The sequence below is a fragment of the Lontra canadensis genome, unplaced genomic scaffold, assembly GCF_010015895.1.
Source record: "Lontra canadensis isolate GAN:19392208 unplaced genomic scaffold, GSC_riverotter_1.0 scaffold9, whole genome shotgun sequence".
Taxonomy (NCBI): domain Eukaryota; kingdom Metazoa; phylum Chordata; class Mammalia; order Carnivora; family Mustelidae; genus Lontra; species Lontra canadensis.
The window spans coordinates 25,802,349-25,824,417 of NW_022631003.1; positions in this window are offsets into that span (position 1 = coordinate 25,802,349).

Consider the following 22,069-nt stretch of genomic DNA (forward strand, 5'->3'; position numbering starts at 1 on the left):
ACACAACCTAACCCTACACCTAAAGGAGCTGGAGAAAGAACAAGAAAGAAACCCTAAACCCAGCAGGAGAAGAGAAATCATAAAGATCAGAGCAGAAATCAATGAAATAGAAACCAAAGAAACAATAGAACAAATCAACGAAACGAGGAGCTGGTTCTTTGAAAGAATTAATAAGATTGATAAACCCCTGGCCAGACTTATCAAAAAGAAAAGAGAAAGGACCCAAATAAATAAAATCATGAATGAAAGAGGAGAGATCACAACGAACACCAAAGAAATACAGACAATTATAAGAACATACTAGAGCAACTCTACGCTAACAAATTTGACAATCTGGAAGAAATGGATGCATTCCTAGAGACATATAAACTACCACAACTGAACCAGGAAGAAATAGAAAGCCTGAACAGACCCATAACCAGTAAGGATATTGAAACAGTCATCAAAAATCTCCAAACAAACAAAAGCCCAGGGCCAGATGGCTTCCCAGGGGAATTCTACCAAACATTTAAAGAAGAATTAATTCCTATTCTCCTGAGACTGTTCCAAAAAATAGAAATGGAAGGAAAACTTCCAAACTCATTTTATGAGGCCAGCATCACCTTGATCCCAAAACCAGACAAGGATCCCATCAAAAAAGAGAACTACAGACCAATATCCTTGATGAACACAGATGCAAAAATTCTCACCAAAATACTAGCCAGTAGGATTCAGCAGTACATTAAAAAGGATTATTCACCACGACCAAGTGGGATTTATTCCAGGGCTGCAAGGTTGGTTCAACATCCGCAAATCAATCAATGTGATACAACACATTAATAAAAGAAAGAACATGTACCATATGATACTCTCCATAGATGCTGAAAAAGCATTTGACAAAGTATAGCATCCCTTCCGGATCAAAACTCTTCAAAGTGTAGGGATAGAGGGCACATACCTCAATATTACAAAGCCATCTATGAAAAACCCACCGCAAATATCATTCTCAATGGAGAAAAACTGAAAGCTTTTCCGCTAAGGTCAGGAACATGGCAGGGATGTCCATTATCACCACTGCTATTCAACATAGTACTAGAAGTCCCAGCCTCAGCAATCAGACAACAAAAGGAAATTAAAGGCATCCAAATCGGCAAAGAAGAAGTCAAACTGTCACTCTTGCAGATGATATGATACTATATGTGGAAAACCCAAAAGACTCCACTCCAAAAGTGCTTGAACTTGTACAGGAATTCAGTAAAGTGTCAGGATATAAAAATCAATGCACAGAAATCAGTCGCATTTCTCTACACCAACAACAAGACAGAAGAAAGAGAAATTAAGGAGTCCATCCCATTTACAATTGCACCCAAAACTATAAGATACCTAGGAATAAACCTAACCAAAGAGTCTAAGAATCTATTCTCAGAAAACTATAAAGTACTCCTGAAAGAAATTGAGGAAGACAGAAAGAAATGGAAAAATGTTCCATGCTCCTGGATTGGAAGAATAAATATTGTGAAAATGTCTATGCTACCTAAAGCAGTCTACACATTTAATGCAATTCCTATCAAAGTACCATCCATTTTTTTCAAAGAAATGGAACAAACAATCCTAAAATTTATATGGAACCAGAAAAGACCTCGAATAGCCAAAGGAATATTGAAAAAGAAAGCCAAAGTTGGTGGCATCACAATCCCGGACTTTAAGCTCTATTACAAAGCTGTCATCATCAAGACAGCATGGTACTGGCACAAAAACAGACACATAGATCAATGGAACAGAAGAGAGAGACCAGAAATAGACCCTCAACTCTATGGTCAACTAATCTTCGACAAAGCAGGAAAGAATGTCCAGTGGAAAAAAGACAGCCTCTTCAATAAATGGTGTTGGGAAAATTGGACAACCACATGCAGAAAAATGAAATTGGATCATTTCCTTACACCACACATGAAAATAGACTCAAAGTGGATGAAGGACCTCAATGTGAGAAAGGAATCCATCAAAATTCTTGAGGAGAACACAGGCAGCAACCTCTTTGACCTCAGCCGCAGCAACATCTTCCTAGGAACATCGCCAAAGGCAAGGGAAGCAAGGGCAAAAATGAACTATTGGGATTTTATCAACATCAAAACTTTTGCACAGCAAAGGAAACAGTAAACAAAACCAAAAGACAACTGACAGAATGGGAGAAGATATTTGCAAACGACATATCAGATAAAGGGCTAGTGTCCAAAATCTATAAAGACCTTAGCAAACTCAACACCCAAAGAACAAATAATCCAATCAAGAAATGGGCAGAGGACATGAATAGACATTTCTGCAAAGAAGACATCCAGATGGCCAACAGACACATGAAAAAGTGCTCCATGTCACTCGGCATCAGGGAAATACAAATCAAAACCACAATGAGATATCACCTCACACCAGTCAGAATGGCTAAAATTAACAAGTCAGGAAATGACAGATGCTGGCGAGGATGTGGAGAAAGGGGAACCCTCCTACACTGTTGGTGGGAATGCAAGCTGGTGCAACCACTCTGGAAAACAGCATGGAGGTTCCTCAAAATGTTGAAAATAGAACTACCCTATGACCCAGCAATTGCACTACTGGGTATTTACCCTAAGGATACAAACGTAGTGATCCGAAGGGGCACGTGCACCCGAATGTTTATAGCAGCAATGTTTACAATAGCCAAACTATGGAAAGAACCTAGATGTCCATCAACAGACGAATGGATAAAGAAGATGTAGTATATATACACAATGGAATACTATGCAGCCATCAAAAGAAATGAAATCTTGCCATTTGCGACGATGTGGCTGGAACTAGAGGGTATCATGCTTAGCAAAGTAAGTCAATCAGAGAAAGACAATTATTATATGATCTCCCTCATATGTGGGAGAGGAGATGCAACATGGGAGGTTAATGGGGTAGGAGAAGACTAAATGAAACAAGTTGGGATTGGGAGGGAGACAAACCATAAGTGACTCTTAATCTCACAAAACAAACTGAGGGTTGATGGGGGGAGGGAGGTTGGGAGAGGGGGTGTGGCGTTATGGACATTGGGGAGGGTATGTGCTATGGTGAGTGCTGTGAAATGTGTAAACCTGGCGATTCACTGACCTGTACCCCTGGGGATAAAAATATATGTTTAAAAACAAATAAAATTTATTAAAAAAAAAAAAGAAAAAAGAAAATGCCTGTCTCAGGTAGCTTATGTGCTAGTTATGAAGATAGTGCAGAGCAAGGAAATAATGGAGGACTCCAGGACAGCGGTGGTGACTTTGCCTGTATATACAAAGCCTTTTCAGTTAAATCTTTCTGTGTTACCATTATGATGGTTTTGATGGAGGGGGTGTCGCTCCTATTTTACTAGCTGAGAGAACTGGGGCTCAGAGTTTTAGTGACATGTTCACCATCAAAGCTAAAAGCAGCAGGGGCAGAACTCAGGCCAAGGGTATTTGACTCTAAGTGTTGTATTAGCATTCTTTCTATAGCCTCATCTACTTCTCATAGCTGGATTGATCTTATACATTCTAAGGACCTCCATCTAATTTGGAAGTGCTAAAATAAGATCTCACTTCATCTGTCTGACACTCCTATTAAATCAGGCAAGTTAGGGGAAAGGACCCACATTTCCTGGGCTCCTGAGACTTGGCAATGGTAATTGTTTATTACAACCCTGTGTGAAAGGGCTATAATATGAGATTATCACAGAATCAAGAATACTCCTTTGTCTTTCAAAAAAACATTAATAAGGGAGAAATACATATATTAATTACAAATCTTTTAAACAGACAAAAATAACCAGTTGTTTGGAATCAGTTTATTCTTATTGAAACTATAAATATGAAGAAGTCCTAAGAAGTGCTGTTATAAAGGACGAGAAATAATTCCACATGGTAATTCATGCTTCATTTTAGTGGTGAGTCATTCCATAAATATTCAGTGCTTAAAATGGGAGGAAGTGAGAGATAATGATGTTGTGTTTTTTTTTTTTTTTTCCCCAACTTAAAAACTGCTGGTTCCCTACTAAGAAATGTTCTGGTTTAACTTTCCACATCCTTTTTTTTTTTTTTTTTTTTTTTTTAAAGTTAAGTAAAGGTAGGTAATATGGATGGATGATGTGAGCCAGGTCCCTCTTGAGGACTAAGAAACTGTTCAGCCATCCACTGCCCTCTGGTGAAGAAAGCCACCTCACCAAGTTCATGACCCTTTCCCAGGGGTAGCATCCAGGTTGGTACCAGGTGTAAAGACCCAACTCAAACCAACTCTGAAGAGCTGGAATCAGCCTTAAAGCTCCCTGTGTGTCTGCTGAAGTCTTCCTTGAGATGGTGTCTCAGTCCAGTTTCTCACTGCCCAATCTTACTTCATTTTCTTACCCATGGTAACTACTCCCCAGTAGATTTTGTGAATGCTAATCTCTGACTTAGACCCTGTTTCCCATGGGATCCCGGCTGCAACAGTGGTGATTTGAGAAGGCTTATTCTCATAGTTGTGGAGTGGTAATCACAATCAGCATACACAGTGGGTGTTAATATTATACAGAGTAGTAATTCTAAGTTGTAGAGTAGTAGAGAGATTCTAGACACCACAGAAGTTATTTAGTTATTTGGACCAGTGGTTTCTGCACTTGAGATGTATATGAGAATTTCTGGGAGGTTGTTTGTTTTGTTTTATTTTTTAACTTTCCAGATTTTCTGAGTCATCATCTTTTGGATTAAAAAATTAGTTCCCTGAGACATCTAGGTGGTTCTGTCATTAAGTGTCTGCCTTGGGCTCATGTCATGATCCTGGGGTTCTAGGATGGAGCCCCGCATCAGGATCTCTGCTCAGCGGAGATCTGCTTCTCCCTCTGCCTGCTGCTCCCCCTGCTTGTGTTCCCTCTCTCGCTATCTCTCTCTGTCATAAATAAATAAAATTAAAAAAAAAATCAGTTCTCTAGTAATTCTGATGAAACCAATTTAAAGATCAGCACTTAAAAATGATTGGCCAAGGAAAAAATAGTTCATTTATAGATGACAAAAAATTTATCTCAAATGCCAATACCCTCATTTTTGCTGTATGTATTTTTAATGACTGAAGATCAAGATTTTATAGAATATGAGAACATGTAGAAAGTTTCATAAAGGAGATAAATGAGAGGACAAACCTATCATCTATGTAGGAGTTAATGGTTACCACTCTGTGGAGGTACGCATGTCTGATAACCCATGGGATGTTTAAGTGAACATTACCAGACTCTGACCAGCACTAGAGCTGCCCTGCCTATCTCCCCAAACTCAGTTTACTGGAAGAATAGTTAGTTTCCCCTCATTTGATGCTATTCAAGCAGAGTATGGCCTATTGTTTCTGCAGTGGGGACTTCTGCACAGAGAGGTAAGTTTAGCTAAATAGTCTGTAAGAGTCTGTCATGTAAGACGCAGATGAAGAATTTCTATCTTCAGAGAAAAGAAGGGACAATTTCAGAGGGATTGCATAAAAAAAATCAAGAGAGTGTTTAGCTTGGATTAGGGTGTGACCTTTGCTGGGTCTCTAGTCAAAAATGAATAAATGCTGTGGTATTTTCCCTGTCTGTAAAAAACAAAAAAATTAACTTTGGTCAGTCTCAAATGGAAGGGATATTATAGGAATGCTGTGTGTGTGTGTGTGTGTGTGAGAGAGAGAGAGAGAGAGAGAGAGAGAGAGAAAGAGAGAGAGCGTGTCCATGGCCTTTCTCTCACCCTACGCCTTGGAAAGTTCACAGTCAGATTCCTCTGGGACTCTAATTGGAAGGGCAGAGCTGTTTTTCTTAATGAAATTCAATCTTTTTGCTCCAGAGATGAGCTCAGAACAAAAATAAGATGATAATGTCTTATAGAACAGTTCAATATAGGTCACAGTGGGATAAGTTTCATATACTTAATTGAATCCTTTTACAAATGGCATTTCTTAATAAATTTTTTAATAGAAGATACAGTATTTTCATTTACTAGAGACAAAAGGGAGACTTGCTTTATAAACATTTTAGTAGAGAATTTGTATATTGAAAGCAGTGCTGTGTATTCAAGTGATGGTTCTGTGGATGTTTCCAAAAAGCAGATGGTCTATCAGTATGTGGCTTTAAGATGTTATGCTTAAAGGGCTCCAGTGTTCCGAATTATGTGAATGGGCTTGGAGTCCGTATGTGTGTGTGTATACATATATACACATATGTATAATATTTATAACACATAACAAATATACATTATATATAATATTTATATACTTCTCAGGAAAGAAACCATTTGGGGAGGAGTGCATTAGGGAAATTTTTGAATGCAAATATTCAGTCATTTTGATTTGAGTTCAGTGATCAGCAATAGTAGGAAGAATGATGAAGTGGTAATTCTTGTGTTGATGTCATTCCCATCATCTAGATGTATGATCATCAACAAATACCTTTTCTCCTTGAGTACTGGAATTCTATCTCCAAAATGTTGGGATAGGTGACCTTCAAAGACACTTTGATTTGTGGACTAGAAGCTCATACTAGCTGAGTTTAAGGACTTGCTAGCAAAGCTATTTTGTTGATTCTGCTATAAGTAAATGAAAAGCCATGGATCCATGCTTTTAACCACTACAGCAGATGATAATATCCATGTTGTGGAGTTATTCTGAAGATTAAAATGAGATAATACATTTAAAGTAATGCACATAGTGCCTAGCTTTAGCATAGAAAATGTACAATAAATATTATTTTTATTGTTTTATAAATTATACCTTGACAAGATATTTACCCCCAAATCTGTATTATTTAGGCTTATTAACCATAGTGACAATGAACCTAATTAACCATAGTGACAATGAACCTAAGTGGGTGTTTCAATTTTTTGTGGTAGTTATGATTGATTTAAAATTACAGCTGAGGTCCCCATTTTTCAAGGACTTATTTGAAATTTGGTGGAACTTTTCTGATCAGGGATGAGGTATATTAGCATTTATGTGTCCATATTTTTTTTCAAAGATTTTATTTATTTATTTGACAAAGATGCAGTGAGAGAGGGAACACAAGCAGGGGGAGTGGAAGAGGGAGAAGCAGGTTTCCTGCTGAGCAGGGAGCCTGATGTGGGGCTTTATCCCAGGACCCTGGGATCATGACCTGAGCCAAAGGCAGATGCTTAATGACTGAGCCACCCAGACACTGCTATATACAATGTTTTTATTCAAATTTTTTTCTTTTCTTTTTAAAAAGATTTTATTTCTTTATTTGGAGAAAGAGAGCGCAAGCATGAGTGGGATGTGGGGCAGAGAGAGAAGGAGGAACAGGCTCCCTGCTGAGCAGGGAACCTGACACGGGTCTCCATCCCAGGATCCTGGGATCATGAGCTGAGCTGAAGGCAGACATGAACTGCCCAGGTACCCTAAAAGTTTTTCATTATAAAACTAACTTATAAAACTTAGGATATAGGGAAAAATTCAACCATAAAACACAATTACCATTATTGTTTTAGTAGGTTTCTTAAATAACTTATTCTATATTTAACTTTTCTACCACTAGAATAAATAATATGATAGGAATCATTTAGAATTCTGCATTTATAACTTAATAATATGAGCATGTCTCATATAATTTGGTATTTTTACAGACCTTTTTTTAATGGGTACAAGTATTATAATTATCTAAATTTTTAATTTTTAAAATTTTTAATTAACATACAATGTATTATTAGCCCCAGGGGTACAGGTCTGTGAATCACCAGGTTTACACACTTCATAGCACATACCTTCTCCAGTGTCCATAACCCCACCACCCTCTATCCCTCTTCCCCTGGCAACCCTCCGTTTGTTTTGTGAGATTAAGAATCTCATGGTTTGTCTCCCTCCTGATCCCATCTTGTTTCATTTATTCTTTTCCTACCCTCCAAACCCCTCGCATTACCTCTCAACTTCCTCATATCAGGGAGATCATGTGATAGTTGTCTCTCTCTGATTGACTTATTTCGCTAAGCATAATACCCTCCAGTTCCATCCACGTCATCGCAAATAGCAAGATGTCATTTCTTTTGATGGCTGCATAGTATTCCATTGTGTGTGTGTGTGTGTGTGTGTGTGTGTGTGTGTGTGTGTATACCACATCTTCTTTATCCATTCATCTGTTGATGGACATCTAGGTTCTTTCCATAGTTTGGCTATTGTGGACATTGCTGCTATAAACATTCGGATGCACGTGCCCCTTCGGATCACTACATTTGTATCCTTAGGGTAAATACCCAGTAGTGCGATTGCTGGGTTATAGGGTAGCTCTATTTTCAACTTTTTGAGGAACCTCCATGCTGTTTTCCAGAGAGGTTGCACCAGCTTGCATTCCCACCAGGTGTGGGAAGATTCCCCTTTCTCTGATGCCGAGTGATGTGGAGCACTTTTTCATGTGTCTTTTGGCCATCTGGATGTCTTCTATGCAGAAACATCTGTTCATGTCCTCTGTCCATTTCTTGATTGGATTATTTGTTCTTTGGGTGTTGAGTTTGATAAGTTCTTTATAGATTTTGGATACTAGCCCTTATCTGATATGTCATTTGTAAATATCTTCTCCCATTCTGTCATTTGTCTTTTGGTTTTGTTAACTGTTTCCTTTGCTGTGCAAGAGCTTTTGATCTTGATGAAGTCACAATAGTTCATTTTTGCCCTTGCTTCCCTTGGCTTTGGTGATGTTCCTAGGAAGATGTTGCTGCGGCTGACGTCAAAGAGGTTGCTGCCTGAGTTCTCCTCAAGGATTTTGATGGATTCATGCCTCACATCAAGGTCTTTGATCCATTTTGAGTCTGTTTTTGTGTGTGGTGTGTGAAAATGGTCCAGTTTCCTGCTTCTGCATGTGGGTGTCCAGTTTTCCCAAAATCATTTCTTGAAGAGACTGTCTTTTCTCCATTGGGCATTCTTTCTGCTTTGTTGAAGATTAGTTGACCATAGAGTTGAGGGCCCATTTCTGGGCTCTCTCTTTTGTACCACTGATTTATGTGTCTGTTTTTTTGCTAGTACCATACTGTCTTGATGATGACAGCTTTGTAATAGAGCTTGAAGTCTGGAATTGTTATGCTTTGGTTTTCTTTTTCAACATTCCTTTGGCTCTTTGAGGTCTTTTCTGGTTCCATATAAAGGATTAGGATTATTTGTTCCATTTCTTTGAAAAAAATGGATGGGATTTTGATAGGGATTGCATTAAATGTGTAGATTTCTCTAGTTAGTATAGACATCTTAACAATATTTGTTTTTGCAATTATGGGCATGGAGTGTTTTTCCATTTCTTTGTGTCTTCCTCAATTTCTTTCATGAGTACTTTATACTCTTCTGAATATAAATTCTTTGCCTCTTTGGTTAGATTTATTCCTAGGTACCTTATAGTTTTGGGTGCAATTATAAATGGGATTGACTCCTTAATTTCTCTTTCTTCTGTCTTGTTGTTGGTATAAAGAAATGCAACTGATTTCTGTGCATTGATTTTATATCCTGACACTTTACTGAATTCCTGTACAAGTACTAGCAGTTTTGGAGTGGAGTCTTTTGGGTTTTCCACATATAGTATCATATCTTCTGCAAAGAGTGATAGCTTGACTTCTTTTTTGCTGATTTGGATGCCTTTAATTTCTTTTTGTTGTCTGATTGCTGAGGCTAGGACTTCTAGTAATATGTTGAATAGCAGTGGTGATAGTGGACATCCCTGCTGTGTTCCTGACCTTAGCAGAAAAGCTTTCAGTTTTTCTCCATTGAGAATGATATTTGCAGTGAGTTTTTCATAAATGGCTTTGATGATATTGAGGTATGTACCCTCCATCCCTACACTTTGAAGAGTTTTGATCAAGAAAGGATGCTGTACTTTGTCAAATGCTTTTTCAGCATCTATTGAGAGTATCATATGTCTCTTGTTCTTTCTTTTATTAATGTATCACATTGATTGATTTGCGGATGTTGAACCAACCTTGCAGCCCTGGAATAAATCCGACTTGGTCGTGGTGAATAATCCTTTTAATGTACTGTTGGATCCTATTGGCTAGTATATTGGTGAAAATTTTTGCATCTGTGTTCATCAAGGATATTGGTCTGTAATTGTCTTTTTTGTTGGGATCCTTATCTGGTTTTGCAATCAAGGTAATGCTGGCCTCATAAAATGAGTTTGGAAGTTTTCCTTCCATTTCTATTTTTTTTGAACAGTTTTGGGAAAATAGGTATTAATTCTTCTTTAAATGTTTAGTAGAATTGGTAGAATCTGGTAGAATCTGGCCCTGGCTCATGTTTGTTGGGAGATTTTTGATGACTGCTTCAATCTCCTTCCTGGTTATGTGTCTGTTCAGGTTTTCTATTTCTTCCTGGTTCAGTTGTGGTAGTTTATATGTCTCTAGGAATGCATCCATTTCTTCCAGATTGTCTAATTAGCTGGCACACAGTTGCTCATAATATGTTCTTTTTTTTTTTTAAGACATTATTTATTTATTTGACAGAGAAAGATAACAAGTAGGTAGAGAGAGAGAGAGAAAGAGAGAGAAGCAGACTCCCTGCCGAGCAAGGAGCCCAACGTGTGGCTCGATCCCAGGACCTGAGATCACGACCTGAGCGGAAGGCAGCGGCTTAACCCACTTAGCCACCCAGGCGCCCCTCATAATATGTTCTTATAGTTGTTTGTATTTCTTTGGTGTTGGTTGTGATCTTTCCTCGTTCATTCATGATTTTATTAACTTGGGTCATTTATATTTTCTTTCTTTTTTTCTTCCTTTTTAAAAGATTTTATTTATTTGACAGACAGAAGTCCAAGTTGGCAGAGAGGCAGGCAGAGAGAGAGGTGGAAGCAGGCACCCTGCTGAGTAGAGAGCCTGATGCAGGGCTTGATCCCAGGACTCTGAGGTCATGACCTGAACCAAAGGCAGAGGCTTAACCCACTGAGCCACCCAGGCACCCCTCTCTTTTCTTTTTGATAATTATTGCTAAGGGTTTATCGACCTTATTAATTCTTTTAAAGAACCATCCTCTTTTTTCATTGATCTGTTCTACTGTTCTCTTGTTTTCTATTTCATTGATTTCTGCTCTAATTATTATTAATTTTCTTCTCCTCCTGGATTTAGGCTTTATTTTCTGTTCTTTCCCCAGTTCTTTAGGTGTAAATTTAGGTTGTGTATTTGGGACTTACCTCTTTCTTTCTTTCTTTCTTTCTTTCTTTCTTTCTTTCTTTCTTTCTTTCTCTCTTCCTTTCTTTCTTTCTTTTTTAAATACTTACCTTGTTTCTTGAGGAAGGCTTGTATTGCTATGTATTTTCCTTTTAGGACTGCCTTTGCTGTATCCCAATGGTTTTTAGCAGTTCTATTTTCATTTTCATTTGTTTCCATAAATTTTTAAAATTCTTCTTTAATTTACTGGCTGACCGTTTCATTCCTTAGTAGGGTGCTCTTTAACCTCCGTGCATTTGTTTTCCTTCCAAATTTCCTCCTGTGATTGAGTTCAGGTTTTAAAGCATTGTGATCTGGGGGCACCTGGGTGGCTCAGTGTGTTAAGCCTCTGCCTTTGGCTCAGGTCATGATCTCAGGATCCTGGGATCGAGCCCCGCATCGGGCTCTCCACTCAGTAGGGAGCCTGCTTCCCTTCCTCTTGCTCTCTGCCTGCCTCTCTGCCTACTTGTGATCTCTGTCTGTCAAATAAACAAATAAAATCTTAAAAAAAAAAAGCATTGTGATCTGAAAATATGCAGGGAATAATTCCAGTCTTTTGGTACCATTTGAGACCTGATTTGTGACCCAGTATGTGATCTATTCTGGAGAATGTTCCATGTGCACTAGAGAAGAATGTGTATTCTGTTGATTTAGGATGGAATGCTCTGAATACATCTGTGATGTCCACCTGGTCCAGTGTGTCATTCAAAGCCCTTGTTTCCGTATCGATCTACTGCTTAGATGATATGCTCATTGTTGTGAGTGGGGTGTTAAAGTCTCCTGCTATTATTTTATTATTAGCAATGTGTTTCTTTAACTTTGTTATTAACTGGTTTATATAATTGGCTGCTCCAATGTTAGGGGCATAAATATTTACAATTGTTATATCTTCTCATCGGATATACTCTTTAAGTATGATACAGTGTTCCTCCTCATCCCTTACAGTCTTTGGTTTAAAATCTAATTTGTCCAATAAATGGACTACTACCCCAGCTTTCTTTTATTATTATTATTATTATTATTATTATTATTTTCAGTTAAGCAACATATAGTACATTACCCAACTTTTATGTCCATTAGCATGATAAATTGTTCTCTACCCATTCACTTTCAATTTGGATGTGTCTTTAGGTCTAAAATGAGTCCCTTTAGAAAACATATGGATGGGTCTTCCTTTTTCATCCACTCTTATACCCTCAGTCTTTTCATGGGAACATTCAGCCCGTTTACATTCAAAGTAACTATTGAAAAATATGATATTGTTTTACCTGTAAAATCACTTTTTCTGCATATTGTCTCTGTTCCTTTCTGGTCTATGTTACTTTTAGTCTCTCTTTTCGCTTAAAGGATCCTCTTTAATATTTCTTGCAGGGCTGGTTTAGTGATCACAAATGCTTTTAGATTCTGTTTGTCCTGGATACTATTTACCTCTCCTGCTATTCTGAATGACAGCTTTGCTGGATAAGTTATTCTTGGCTGCATATTTTTTTCATTTTGCATGCTGAATATATCATGCCAAGTCTTCTCTGGCCTGCCGGGTCTCTGTGGATTGGTCTACTGCCAATCTAATATTTCTACCCTTGTAGGTTTAGGACTTCTTGTCTGAGCTGTTTTCAGGATTTTCTCATTGTCTCTGAAACTTGCAAACTTCAGTCTATTTGATGAGGTCTTGACCTATTTTTATTGATTTTCAGGGGAATTCTTTATGCCTTCTAGACTTGAATGCCTGTTTCCTTCCCCAGATTTTAGAAGTTCTCAGCTATAATTTGCTCCAATATATGTTCTTCCTCTCAGTCTCTTTCCTCTTCCTCTGTGGCCCAAATTACTCTAATACTGTTTTGCTTTAAGTGATAAGCGGTATCACTTTCCTCTCCAGTTCCCCTCTCATGATCCAGTAGTTGTTTATGTCTTTTTCTCAGTTTCTTTATTCTCCATCATTTTGTCCTTTATATCACTGAGTCTCTCTTCTACTTCATTTATCCTAACAGTTAGAGCCCCCATTTTTGATTGCCTTTCAGCAATATCTTTTTTTTTATTTCAGTCTGATTTTAGTTCTTTTATTTCTCCAGTAAGGTATTTTGTGGTGTCTCCTATGCTTTTTTCAAGCCCAGCTAGTTGTCTTTATAATTGTTGTTTTGAATCTAGTTCTGACATCTTACCTGTATCCATATTGATTAAATCCCTGGCAGGGAGTACTGCCTCTTCTTCTCTTTTTTGGGGTGAGTTCTTTCATCTCTTTTTCTCTATACATAATGACAAGAGGGAAGAGAGAACAAAACACAAAAATAGCAACAACAATATCAGAAAAAGATACACTAAGTAAATCAGAAGAGATCAAAAACCAAAAAAGAAAAAAAAAACCCGATAAATTTAAACATAAGGTGAACAGAACAAGAAACTAGATCCTGTGTTTATTTTGGCCTGTTAAAAGAAACTAGATCCAAAAATTGTAACAAAAAAAAGTGTGTGTGTGTGTGTGTATGTATATGTATGTGCATATACATATATATACACAAAAATAAAATTGAACAGAGTGAAAGAAGCCAAAAATGAAAAAAAACACCCATAAATGTAAAAATAAAAATTAAATTAAAATATATAAAATAAGAAACTAGCTGAAAAGAAAAAAAAAATGGAAAGACCAAGGAATCATGAGAAAAAAATTCACAAATTCTATGTACTATTTTCCCTTAGTACTTGAGTTTTGCAGTTCTGTGTGATTGGTAAACTTGATATTGTCTGGATGTTCCTGGTGATCTTCTGGGGGAGGAGCCTCTTGGGCCGATTTTCAGGTGTCTTTGCCTAGGCAGAATAGCAACCCCCTTGCCAGGGGGCCAGGCTCAGTGTAAGCAGCTCCAGATTGCTCCAAGTGGCCTTTGTTCCCTGAAGGCTTTCTGCACCAATGTGGGGGATGAAAATGGTCATGCCCTGATCTCTGGCTCCAGAGCTGAAAGTTCGTGTCCCCCACTCTTCAGTGCACCCTCACAGAAAACAATCTCTCTTTTCTCCTTGGTTTCCGTCCTCATCTGTGTTCACCCAGCCTGTGACCAAGTATTTTATCTCAGGCAGGTGACCCCATTTTGAGTTTCCACACTTTACAGATTCCTGTTACACATATCTGTGCCCTTCCTGGGGAGGGCATGGCATCTCACCCAGGTTCTGCCGCTTGCTGGGTCCTGCTTTGGAGAGCAGTTGCCCCTTGGGGGTTTATGGCAACACAGACCAAAAACCTGGTACTGCTGTTTGCAGCCATCTTTCCTGTTCTGATGATTGAGAACACTCAGTCACCCGGTTCTTTTGTGACCATCAGGAACCTGAGACCACATTGTCCCACCTGGGATTCCACTCCACTTCACCACCTGGATGCCTTTCAGGCAAGGACGTCCCTCACTGGAGTAGATTTCTAAAAGTTCCAATTTTGTGCTCCACTATTTTATATCACTTGCAGGTATCCAGCTTATGGAGGCTCCCTCCCCCACCCTGCAATTTGTTTTCTGATATATCACCCTGGATTCACTTCTCTGACCTCCTACCTTGAATAAAGTGGTTGCTTTTCTATTTGTAGAATTGCAGCAATTCTTTTCTTAGATCTCTGGTTGAGTTTGCAGGTCTTCAGAATGATTTGATAGCTATCTAGCTTAATTCCTGGAACCAGATGAAATTAAGGTTCCCTACGCCTCTGCCATCTTATCTTTCTCTGGAAAACATTTTTTTTTTGGGGGGGGATACATTTATTTTGAAATTATTTTCTGCTTACAGACTAGAATTCTTTTTTAAAAAGGAATGGTTCCTTGGCAATTTTTTGGTTATCCTGAGGTGTAATTATGCAGTAAAGGTGGAACATATGCTTGCTTATTTTTATCAACTGAATGTCTTTAATGATTGCTGGATCACTCATGTTTTCTATCAGTCTTCTTCCAAGTAATATTCTAGTTTATGCCGAGTTTTATTTCTCTGTTAATTTTTAATCCTGTCAGCTAGTCACTAGAAATGTTATTTGTATTTTATAGTACTAAAATTTTTTAATATGAACTGTAAATGACTGATTTTGTCATTTAATAGAATAGAATAGCTAATTCTTTTTATACCATATATACATATATATTTACTAATATATATAACATATATTAGTAATAGATATATATATTAATGAATTCAAGTGAATTCAAATATATTAGTAATATATATTATATATATTTACTTATATATGTATATATATATTTACTAATATATTTGAATTCATTTTTACCTGTTTTGGGCTTTTTATTTAGCTTGCTTTTTTTTTTTTTAAAGATTTTATTTATTTATTTGACAGACAGAGATCACAAGCAGGCAGAGAGGCAGGCATAGAGAGAGAAATCATAAGTAGGCGGAGAGAGAGGGAAACAGGCTCCCTGCCGAGCAGAGAGCCTGATGCAGGACTCGACCCAAGGACCCTGAGATCATGACCTGAGCAGAAGGCAGAGGCTTTAACCCACTGAGCCACCCAGGCACCCCATATTTAGCTTGCTTTTTAAACTTTTTTTTTTCTCTGTTCTTGTGTTTTCTCTGTTTTTGTCTCTTTGTAAGTCGCTTTTCTTCATTCTTATTTCCCCTTTTGTAATAAGGATATATATACATTAATCTTTAAACAGCTACCCTCCTCCTGGGCAACATAAAGACTGAATGCTCAATCATGCTCGATCAATGCTTTGATCAGTACTTCAGTTCTATTTTTATATTTTAACCACCACATTAGATTTTGTTATTATTGATTTATGCAATGCTTTTTCTAGTTCATTTTATGTTTACTGTTTGCTTTGGTTGCTGGCATGCCTTGCCTTTTAGCACCTCCCTAGGAATTTATTATTTTTCATGAGGTATTTTATACATGTCTATAGTGATGGCTATTGGTAATGAATGTCTTGAATTTTTGTTATTTTGTAAATGTCTTTATCTCAAATTTATTCTCAAAAGACACTCAATGAGATTATAATTCTATCTGAAAATCACTTACCATTTTGAAGATACTCCACAACTTTTCCAGCTTCCATTATTGCTTTTAAGAGATGAGTCTTTAGTCTGAGATTCTGTTGTGGGGAATCTGTTTTTTCTCCTTCGTAGCTTGTAAGATCTTTTTGTCTTTAGTCTTCTGTAATTTCACAACAGTGTATTTGAATATGGATTTCTTTTGATATACTGTCCTTGGGTTTGTTGCCTCCTAACTGTGAGGATTTATATCCTTTTATTTTCTTACTTAAAAAATAAATGCTAGGAAATTATCAGCTCTTTTCTATTTAAAGACTGCTTTTCTTGTTCTTTCTAGTCTGTCTTAAAACTCTAGATATATCTAGATATACCTATCTAGATATTAAAAACTAGATATATCATCTTACACACTCTGCCTCATCAGCTCTCTTTTGTTTCTTATTTCATGGTCTCTGTTGTGATACAGTCTCTGTTGTGATACAGTCTTTGTATTCGTTCATTCTGTCTCAGTTTCTTAATCATTTTTTTCATATTTTCTGAGAAATTTCTTTTGAATAACTTTCTCAAGAATATTTTCTGGCTCTCTAATTCTCCAACTTCATTTATTTATGTGTTTATGTATTTATTTATTTTTAGAAGACTTATTTATTTGAAAGAATGCATGAGAGTGGGGTAGGGCAGAGGAGAGGAGGATCTCTAGCCGACTCTCCACTGAGTGCAGAGCTCATCATGGGGCTCGACCATGACCCTCAGATCACAACCTTAGCTGAAATCAAAGAGTTGGACACCTAACTGATTGAGTCACCCAGGTACCTCTCAACTTCATATATTTAAGTCAACATTATGTTTCTAATTTCAATTATATTTTCATGTTTTTAGAAGTTTTATTTGATTCTGTCTTCAAACCTTCATGGTCAGTTTTGATAGTCTCTTATTTCTCATTTATACTTTTAGTACAGTGTTTTATTATTTATGTTATGGTAATATACAAATATGTTATTTATACTTATTATTTATGTTCTCATACATTTTTTCAGTATCTGATTATTTTAATATATTCAAATGTTACGTGTGTGATACTTTATCTTCCTGATTTTGCTGATTTTTGCTCCTAGTTTCCTAGGTGCATGTTTCTCTCTCTCTCTTTTTTTTTTCAACTGTTTTCATTGTTGAGCTCCTGAACTTGGAGTTCTAGTTTTGGAAATTATTTGAGAAGTGGGTTTATATGTGTTTTTCCAGAGATAACATGTGTTTACTTTTGACAGGTACTTGGGAGCACTACTGACCTAGGACTACTTTATGGTTATATCTAGGACTAATTTCACTTTGACATAGGGGATTTGATTTTCCAATGACATAGGGGATATGAATTTCATTAGTGATCCAACCCAAGGAAAGGCCTAAAATCATGTGTTTTGGGAGAATTTCTGTTCCCCTTCTGTGAGATCCAGGGCTTCAGGAATATACCAATTACATCTCCTTGTGACGCTCTTCCCCTACTTCCCTCACTCTTGCCTTTATGCAGGGTTCTTTGGCCTAATTATTTACAAAGAAGAGAATTTTCACTTGTGTGTAAGTCCTGTTAAAGTCCAGTCTTCAGGATACCAGGGAATAATCTGGCTGGATTCCAATGAAATTCATGTGAATTTTGCCTTCTTAGGATTTCTTTCTTTCTTTCTTTCTTTCTTTCTTTCTTTCTTTCTTTTTCTTTCTTTCTTTCTTTCTTTCTTCTTCCTTTTGTTTAGCTCAGTCATATATATATATATATTTAATTTTTTAAATTTATTTTTAAAAAAGATTTTATTTATTTGAAAAAGAGAGAGAGAAATCACAAGTAGGGTGGAGGGGAGGGCGAGGGGGAAACGGGCTCCTGCTGAGCAGAGAAAGAGTTGTGGTGCTCAATCCCAAGACCCCGAGATCATGACCTGAGCCCAAGGCAGATGCTTAACTGACTGAGCCACTCAGGTACCCCTCAGTCATGTATTTTAAAACATGGTTTGGGGGCACCTGGGTGGCTCAGTTGGTTGAGTGTCTGACTCATGATCTCAACTTAGGTCTTGATCTCAGGGTTGTGAGTTTGAGCCCTGAATTAAAAAAACAAAAGATGTTTTACATTTCTTCTTCTTCTTTTTTTTTTTTTCTTTAAAGATTCACTTATTTATTTGAGGGGGAGGTGAGTGAAAGCTGAGGGAGGGAGTGAGTGTCAAACAGAATCCCTGTAGAGCATAGAGACCTATGTGGGGCTCCATCACAGGACCCTAAGATTATGACCTGAGCTGAAACCAAGAGTCAGATGATTAACTGACCAGGGGCCCCAAGGTGCCTTGGATGCTATCTAACTAAAGTTGACATGGAAGAAGTAAAAAATCTGAATAGATGAGAAACCATGCGAGAAATGTAATGTTTTAAAGAATACTTTAAAAAATGAGTACTAGACTTAGAAGATTTTATGGGTGAGTACTTGGAACTGTTATGGAACTGATAACTTCTCATGTTTTTTAAAAATTTCCAGAGCATAGGAATAGAATAGCTCTATTTATAGCTCTAACATAAAAACCAATGAAAAGAATTTTAGTGAAATCTGTAGATCAGTCTTATTTGTAGATATTAATTTAGGAATCTTGAACAAAATATCATCAAACACTATGTTAAAAAAATAACAATTTAGAGTAAGATTTATTTCAGGGACATAAAGATAGTTGGCTTTCATAGAATCTAATAGTATAATATGTTAAAGGATAAAATCTATATGATCATCTCAATAAATCCTGAAAAGATATTTATTATATTCAACACATTTAGCATAAATGCTTAGTCAACTGGGAATAGAAACATTGACAACATAATAAATTATAGTTGTTATAACATCAATAATTAATACATTGTTTCATTGTAAAAACTTGGGTTTAGAGCTGAAGAGAGAGTGCTAAATTGGTGTTTTTTTAAAAAATTCAAATATATTAACAATGTTATATTAGTTTCAGATGTATAATATAATGATTCAACAATTGCATATATTTCTCAGTGCTTGTCAATATAAGTGTATTCTTAATCTGTTTTATTTATATCATCTATTCCCCATCCACCTGCCCTCTGACAACCACCAGTTCTCTGTATTTAAGAGTTTGGTTTTTTGTTTGTATCTTTGTTTGTATCTTTGTTTGTTCATTTGTGTCTTAAATTTCACATGAGTAAAATCATATGGTATTTGTATTTCTCTGACTTATTTCACTTAATTTTATATCCTCTAGTTCTATCCATGTTGTTACAAATTGCAAGATCTTGTTCCTTTTTATGGTTGAGTAATGTTCCATTTTATTTATATACAACTACTTTTTTACCCATTCATCTACAAATGGACGTTTGGATTACTCCATATCTTGATTATTGTAAATAATGCTACAGTAAACATAGAGGTGCATGTAGACTTTCAGGTGAGTGTTTTTGTTTTCTTTGGGTATATACCCAGTATGGAATTACTGGATTCTATGGTAATTTTTAAGTTTTAGAGGAACCGCCATACTGTTTTCCACAGTGATTATGCCGGTTTGCATTCCTACCAGCGGTGCATGAGGGTTCCTTCTTCTCCATATTCTTGCCAACACTTTTTATTTCTTGTGTTTTTGATACTAGCCATTTGACAGGAATACAATGATATCTCTGTGGTTTTAATTTCCATTTCCTTAGTGATTACTGATGAGCATCTTTTCATGTGTCTGTTGGCCAACCTGTATGTCTTTTTTTTTTTTATTTTTAATTTATTTTCAGTGTAACAGTATTCATTGTTTTTGCCCCACACTCAGTGCTCCATGCAATCCGTGCCCTCTCCAATACCCACCTCCTGGTTCCCCCAACCCCCCATCCCCCGCCCCTTCAATTATCATATGGTTTCACTTATTTGTGGAGCATAACAAATAGCATGGAGGACAAGGGGAGATGGAGAGGAGAAGGGAGTTGAGGGAAGTTGGAAGGGGAGGTGAACCACGAGAGACTATGGACTCTGAAAAACAAATTGAACCTGTATGTCTTCTTTGGAAAAATGTCTGTTTAGGTCTTCTGCCCATTTTAAATTTTTTATTTTAATTAATTTTGTAGAGAGAGACATCACAACCAGTGGGTGGAAGAGTAGGGGGGTGAGGAAGAGAGAGAATCTCAAGCAGGCTCATGCGTAGTGCGGAACTGGCCATGGGACTCAGTCTTATGGCCCTGAGATCATGACTTGAGCTGAAATCAAGAGTCAGACACTTTTCCGACTAAGACACCCCGGCACCCCTTTTCTAGTGTGTTTTTAATTTTAATTATTGGATTCTTCATCCATGTTTGGTTCTTTTTATGTATTCTGTCTCTTTGTTGAAAGTCTTACTGAGATCTTCCACTCTTTACTCAAGTCCAGTAAGTATCTTTATGACTCTGAATTCTCAATCGGGCACATGGCTTATTTTCATTTCAATTTCATTTAGGTCTTTGCAATGGTTTTGTCACATTCTTTCATTTAGGACATAGAACTGTCTCTTCATTTTGTCTAACTAACTCCCTTTTTCTGTTTCTCTGTGTTAGGAAGGCCCACTCTGTGTCCTGTTCCTGAAAGTAGTGGTCTTATGAAGAAGACATCCTGTAATACCCTGCACTGTAATGTCCCCTGTTCATGACAGAACCCTGTCTTCAGGGGTGTCTCCTATTTGAGTTGTGTGTACCCTACTGTTGTGGCTGAGCCTCATTTGGCTTCAGTCTAGTGGCCCTAATGGCCTACTTTGCCTGTTTGGGGTCATGTTTTGGGTGCTGTTAAGGGTACAGTCTGGAGGGGTGCCTGGGTGGCTCAGTGGGTTAGGCCTCTGCCTTTGGCTCAGGTCATGATCCCAGGGTCCTGGGATCAAGCCCCACATTGGGCTCTCTGCTCAGAAGGGAGCCTGCCTCCCCCCATCTCTGCCTGCCTCTCTGCCTACTTGTGATTCCTGTCTGTCAAATAAATAAATAAAATCTTTAAAAAAAAAAAAGGGATACAGTCTGGGGTTGCTATGGGCTTGTAGTTGGGTGTTGTCAGCAGTCAGACCAGATGCCTGGTCCCAGCCCATCTGCTGGGGCTGCAGTGATCCCAAGCTGCAGGGCTCTCTCCTTGCGCTGCCCCCTGAGGAGTTTTTGTTTGTGAGCAGGGCTGGCAGTCAGATCAGATCCCTGCCCTCAACCTGTCTCCTGGGACTGCAGATGCACTGATTGGCATGACATTCTCTGTTCTGCCAGTTAAAGGTTTGGTTGCTGGGGTTGCAGTCAAACTAGTGTTTGTCATTATCTTCTCCTCTCCCTAGGACAGGAGTCACTTTGGAGTGGTGCCGGTCTCTGCTGGGGCTGCTTGCAGCCTGAGATACGGCAGGAGCCACTTTGGAGGAACTCCTGTCAAGTGGAATGGGTTGGGATGGGGCAGATCTGCAGGAGACTGTGGGGGTGGGGTGCACAGTGTTAGCAAGGTAGGTGGAGAGTGTTCACACCCGTTCTCATTTTCCTGCTATGTAGGTGGGGGAGAGAAATGAAGGTCACCACCTCTTCTATTCTTAGAGAAGTCTGAAGATCCCTGCCTCTCCAGCCCATGTTCTGAGATTAGTAAGTAAATCTTCATGTATACCTTAGGTACTTTTCATACTGTTGCTTCTGTGCTGGGTTGTTTTGTTTTGTTTTGTTTTGTTATGTGGTCTCTTTAAGAGTAGGGATTCAGTTTCCCATTGCCCTCCAGCTCTCCCAGAGCTAAGCCCACTGCTTTTTAAAGTACCTGGAGTTAAGCCTGCTAGTTATAAAAACTGAAAAAGTTAAGCCCCAGTGGTTTTCAAAGCCAAGTGTTACGGGGACTTGTCTTCCCAGTGCAGGATCCCTGCATCTGAGGTACCTGGTGTGGGATCTCTACCTCTCCCTTCTCTGTGCTTGTAGTGTCTCTCCTGTCTGTGGTTAGTCTCACCAAGAATTTGGTTCCCGACTGACCA